Here is a 6,000-nt window from a genome sequence, read left to right on the forward strand (position 1 = left end):
TCTCAGTGACAACCAATGGTAGGACAAGGGGCCATGGGTGCAAGCTGGAAAACAGGAGGTTCCACTTAAACTTGAGAAGAAACTTCTTTACAGTGAGGGTGACAGAGCACTGGAACAGGCTGCCCAGGGAGGTTGTGGAGTCTCCTTCTCTGGAGACATTCAAAACCCACCTGGACGCCTTCCTGTGTGATCTCATTTAGGTTCCTGCTCCGGCAGGGGGATTGGACTGGATGATCTTTTGAGGTCCCTTCCAATCCCTGACATTCTGTGATTCTGTGAAAGCTTGGAATTGGAAGAACTCCAGTTTCCATGAGACTTAGAGTGAGCTGCTTGAGATCATGCATGTCAGATCTCTTGCTCCTACCACGATGCCCCACTACCTTTATCGGGTTGCTTATTTGAGAAATGCCTAGTGAAAATCATAGGAATTTTTGGTGTGCGAGTGTGAATCTTGTAACCATGACAATACTTATCACCCTGAACTCTGTTAACAAAGACATGATAAAGGCAAAGCTATGAAATGCTGTTCTTGAGAACAGACTATGAATGCTTGGGTAAGCTTTTTTTGAAGGAATCCATAGCATTTCTGCCTGTTTTAACTAATGAGGTCTTTTACAGAATCAATAATGTAAAAGAGTTGAGATCAGTCCCATCCCTTGATACCTTCTCCCAGTTAAGGCAGTGGATCATTGTATTAATAATATTATTTAGTGACTATTCAGCATTTTCACTCTGGTGAGATACTGTGCAAACATTAATTAATCCCCACTAAAGCCCTGAAACCTCACTAGGAAATATTAAACTCGTTTTACAAATAAGGGCCTGGAGCTAGAGATTTTTCAATACCAGAGAGATCATAACTTGTGACAGTGAGCAGGTATGAGAGTCTAGAATAATGAATGGCCCTGCAGTCAGAGCTACCTTAAAGAATATCACCTCTACTCTGCCTTGACTTGGGGCAATTATTTTACTTCTTAAGAAAAGCCCTTTCTGTGGGTTTTTTTTTCAGGAATTAATGTCTCTAGCAGCCCTTCAGACTGTAGGCTGTTCATACCAAATAACTACATAGTCATTGGGTGAGAGACAGAGGGAGAGAGAGAGAGAGAGAGTCCATTTCCATAGCCCAGTGATTAGAGTATCCACCCAGATTCAGATTTCTCTCCAATGAATTTAACTTTATACATGTGCAACAGCAAGAAATAATGGATACTGAGAATGATCTAATGATTTGTAGCTTTTTCACTAATGCTATGTTCAGTTCATGGATTTGAACTCAAATCTTCAAGTAACAGAACACAACACTGAGGGAGAGATGGACAGACAGACAGATATGTCCCAAGCTGCCTGTAGAGAAGTTAATCACCAGCACAGCTGTAACTACAGAGCTTGTCTACACTGAACTTAACTGACTATCCTAAAACTTTTAGAAAAGTCTTCCCAGTTTCCATCTTCCATAGCATGCTCCTTTTTGTTTTACAGTGATTCTCTCTAAGGGAGAATGGGACATGATATATTTTTACATTACTGAGGGTATCCACCTATTCTGGCCATCTATAGTTTGGCAGCTAAGTCAGGAGGACAGGATTTCCTTCAGAAAATATTAAAGCCATCCACCTCTCTCCATTCACCACCTAGCTATCTTTGGTACTTACTTTCAGAGCAGTCTAATGGGGACATGAAATTTAGGGGCAAGGACAGACCTTCCCTTGCTTTTAGCATATTTTTTTCAGCCCTCTGGCCATAAATAGATGAAGTTTTTGAAAGCAGCCTAGTTTCTTTGTAGTCTGGTTCTAATTTTATTCTTGTTTTTTACTTTCCTGTTTCTCATTTCTGTTGACTAATCTCCCATCTTCTTCCTAATCAGGATGCTGGATGATTGATCAGTTGAGCATATATCTTTGTGCTAATCTTTGATTACCTATTTCATATGAGGGTCCTTACTCCCATAGACACCTGACATTTAACACTATTGACTTATACATCATTTACTCTGGCTTCAGAAATCATGCAGTTCTTTCTCAACCAAATGGGAAGGAGTACAACTCTGACATACTTCTGGGGCATGATTCATCTCACCCTAAGTTAGCTTCTCAAGTAGGCTGAATCTACTCTGTCCTATAAAAGTCTATCACTCTTCATTGACTCTAAAGGAAGTCCAGATTTCTACAGTTTAGACATCTACAGCTGAATTACTTTCCAGCTGTTAGATGAGATGAATTCTGCCCTGCTGCATCTGAACTCTTTCCGTGTGCTGTGAAATGGGGCAGCAGGGAGAAAAAACCCCAAATGTCCAAGAAGGCTGAGAAACGTGCTCATTCCATGATTCCTCCATAGGATTCACTTTTGAGACTCCTAGGGAGCCTCATGTTTAACCGTATCTTCCCTCTTACACTATTTTAATTAAGACAGAAACTGCCTGAAGGTTCTTCAGTCTGTTCCTTAACACATCCTTCTGTCTGATCTTTGGAGCTTTTTTTCACTTTTTTTTTAATATTAAGTAGACAAACAAGTTCAATACAGATATTTTTACACTGAATGTTTATGGAACTCCTGACTTGAGTGTAACTGAGTGGCAACACTACTTGTTTCAGAAAATCCTTGTTCTAAGAGATTCCAAATTAATGACATCCCCTGCCTCAATTCATGCTTCTTGTTCAAACTTTTTTTTTCCCTTAGTATAGAAACTATGATTTATCTTCCTATAAATGTGTAACAATAAGGTCAGAGAGTTTATAATATTCTTGTCAAATACAAAAATATCCTAATAACACAAAAAAACCCAGTTGCAATGTATTTATCTTCCTATGAATGTGCAACAATAAGGTCAGAGAGAGTTTATAATATTCTTGTCAAATACAAAAATATCCTAATAACACAAAAAAACCCAGTTGCAATGTATTAACATGAGCATATGCATAAAAGGAGAAAAATAACTGTTGCACCAACTTCTGAAATGTAAGTATGCTCATTTTGAATAAAGGGAACTTTAACTCGCAAACACACAGAAACCACTTTCCATATTTCTCTTCCAAAAATAACCACCTAAAGTAACTGCATGTAAATTGAGATTTTGATGGATTTCACATAAAACAGTGACAATCTGAATATGAAATTCTGGGAACAGAAACTCAATTTTGCACAATCTAAAATGCATAAATCTGGCTACACTGAAGCCAGTGGGACATTTTACTACTAGCTTTGCGAGACAGAGCTATCAAGATTTCACTTGTGGGGTCTCTGAGTTTCCGATCTCTTCTTGCTTCTATTATTTTTTAAAATTTAAAAGGTAACATTGAAAACTCTTTCTGCAATTATTATCTTTTCTAAGGGGTAAGAAAAACAGAAAAAGACAGAAGAAGGAAAGTCATTAATTTCCTTAAACACCTTCTTTTGAACTCTTGGTCGCCTGGATGTTACCCAAATCTGATGGTTTTCTGTTTTTGATTCTCTAACCTTATATAGCAGGTGAGAACTTCCCAGAAGGATTGAATTTGGAAGTTTTGGCCACTCTTGTTAACAGTGCCTGGTGCCATGCCTGTTTTGGGCTCTGTGGCTGGAGAACGGCTGCACCACAGAGGCACCTCCTGCCTCCTCACCCCCATGGCTGCACCCAGCCTCTGGAGGTACCAGCAGTACCAGTTATCTGAGAGATGATATCTGTACCTAGCTCCTCCTCTGGCGTCCCTGGAAAACTGAAGCTCGACTTGAGCAGATCGCCACCCTCTTCTTCTGAAAAGACAGAAACAAAGTAGCTATTTAATAATTCTGATATTTTTGTAGACCCAGACATAAACTCTCCACTAGTTCTTAAATCCACTGAGTGATACCTATTACCATTCAGTATCTCTGATACCATCAAGCTGTTGAGGTGCTATTATCTGCCCCATCTATTCCTCTTTGACAGTTGTTTTAGTGTTCTTATGTTGCATGTTTTTTTAAAAAATTTTGTGAAGAGGTTCTCACATCACTAGTGTCGTAATATTAATAAATGCCTTTTAAAAACATTTTTTACATTGTTCCTTTCAGCTTTGCTTAGTCACATTGAATTCTACTGCCTTTTAGCCTTAATGTATTTATTCCAAGAAGAATCATTATTGTCACTCCTCCAGTTGTACCTTTAGCACTTCCCACCTCTGATGATAATAATGCCACTCATGATTCTCAGTCCACTTTCTTCACCTTTTATTCACAGCCATCTCAAGTCTTCCATTCTGAACTCTGGTAATGCTGTGATGGTGACTTTCTCCTATCAATAACATTTACTTTTGTGCCAGAGACAACTTCTGTAATTTTGGAAGAGTACTTAAGCTCTGTCTGTGCTGTATGAATGCAGTGAGACATGCAGAAACCTGCTGAATGGCCTGTGTGCAGCTCTTAGCTACCCTGCCTGTATTGCTTGCAGAACTGCAGCTTCTTGCCTCTGCATTGTGCTCTTGTCATGCTGGCTTACAAATTAATTTGGACCTGGCATCTAGCTCAGCTGTTTCTAACACTAAGCTGCATATGGAAAACTAGGTAACACTTCCTTAAGGTACAAGATTGCCTTGAGAATACATAGATCAGGATACAAAATATGGCAGTAATGTGTTTCATATAAGTACACAATACTACCTTTTTAACTTTTAAAAAAATGTTTTTGCCCTATTACCTTCCATGTGTTACAAGCACAGACATCTCAAAAGAACAGCGAAAGAATGGAGTACCCCATAGCCTCTCACTATACGTCTGACCAGCAATTCTTCAGGGAAAGACAAGTATTACAGATCAAGTTTCTGCTGTGCACAACTGAGGACTTAAGACTTCTAAATAACTCACATCAGTTAAAGTTCCTCGTATCCTCAGGCAGATATTCCCATAACTTTGAACCAACTCAGACGTTTCTTAAAGAGTACCTCAGTCCCTGTATCAGACAAGCTGTTTTTTAGTTTAGCTTACAACAGACACTGTTTTGCCTGTTTCAATGCTCCATTTAATAAATAAATGCATTTTGTATATTTCTTGGTCTTGGTTGCACTTTTTGTTTGTACTGTGATTTTTTCCTGATTATCTCACAGCAAGCAAAATGAGTAAATATACTCATGTGGATACTCTCAAACAATTGTTCTTGGTTTTGACAGTTCATGAGGTTAAGAACATACAATTTATAACAATGGGTAGTATAGCACAGATACCGCATAGAAAATAAGTCCCAAGGATGTTAAGAATGTTGGATAAGCTGAGCTGTCAAATAAACATCTTGTTTATAAACTCAGTTGTTAAATAAACTCACTCTGCTGACACACAGCCTACTAGAGATCTCATTAAATGACGGATAAAAAGTCATACACAATTTTAAAAATGACTGGCATATGAATTTAAATTAAATTTTGTTTGGAGAGGTAATGGACAACTCTAATTAAATAAAAGCACAAATTAAGCAGTTTCTATGGAGACTTTACTCAGATGATCTGCTTATAATGTATAACTCATATGTGTGTCCTCTAATTTGGCTGCACAAGAGTAATGAATAAAATGAAAGTTAAAACAAAAATATTCTGAAGGAACCTTTACATTCATGTAAGTAACTAGATCTTACTGTTGACTTCCTAATAAAGAAGTTGACATTGAAACAGCAGGTTTGTATTTTTGAAAAAGAAGCTATTTATTATATCATGTACATATATTCAGAAACACTTACAGAATGATCTGAAGAAAATATAACATTATTTCTCCGTTCCAAGAAGTAAGCATTATTCTCACAAGCTTTGCCCAAAAGCAGACTAAAATTTAGGGGTAGGCTAAACTAGATTAAATGTTTATGGGTTTGTTGTGTTTGAGAAAAAAAGAAGAAAATAAATTTCCTTTTCAAAATGAAAGGGAAAGGTCATGCAACGGGATCCGTAAGGCAGATTCTGACTTTGTCAGAAGAATTCCTGTGCAAATTTGGGCAATTTACTTGAGACTCTTTCTGTCTCAATTATCCAGTAGAATTAGGACTAGAATTAATTTATTTCTCATAGT

The 6,000-nt window shown here is 37.7% G+C and overlaps 1 protein-coding gene across 1 annotated transcript in view; it reads right to left on the reverse strand.

Annotated features, from left to right (window-relative positions):
* LOC104521947 (disks large-associated protein 2) overlaps window positions 1-3,724 on the reverse strand; it is a gene marked incomplete at its 3' end in the record, with an annotated part of 49,226 nt that extends 45,502 nt beyond the window's left edge. Inside the window, exon 1 of the mRNA XM_010164095.1 lies at window positions 3,664-3,724. The remainder of the gene's footprint in view (window positions 1-3,663) is intronic.
* Window positions 3,725-6,000: the final 2,276 nt, after the last annotated feature.

This window comes from Antrostomus carolinensis, unplaced genomic scaffold (assembly GCF_000700745.2).
Source record: "Antrostomus carolinensis isolate BGI_N321 unplaced genomic scaffold, ASM70074v2 scaffold20423, whole genome shotgun sequence".
NCBI classification, from domain to species: Eukaryota; Metazoa; Chordata; class Aves; order Caprimulgiformes; family Caprimulgidae; genus Antrostomus; species Antrostomus carolinensis.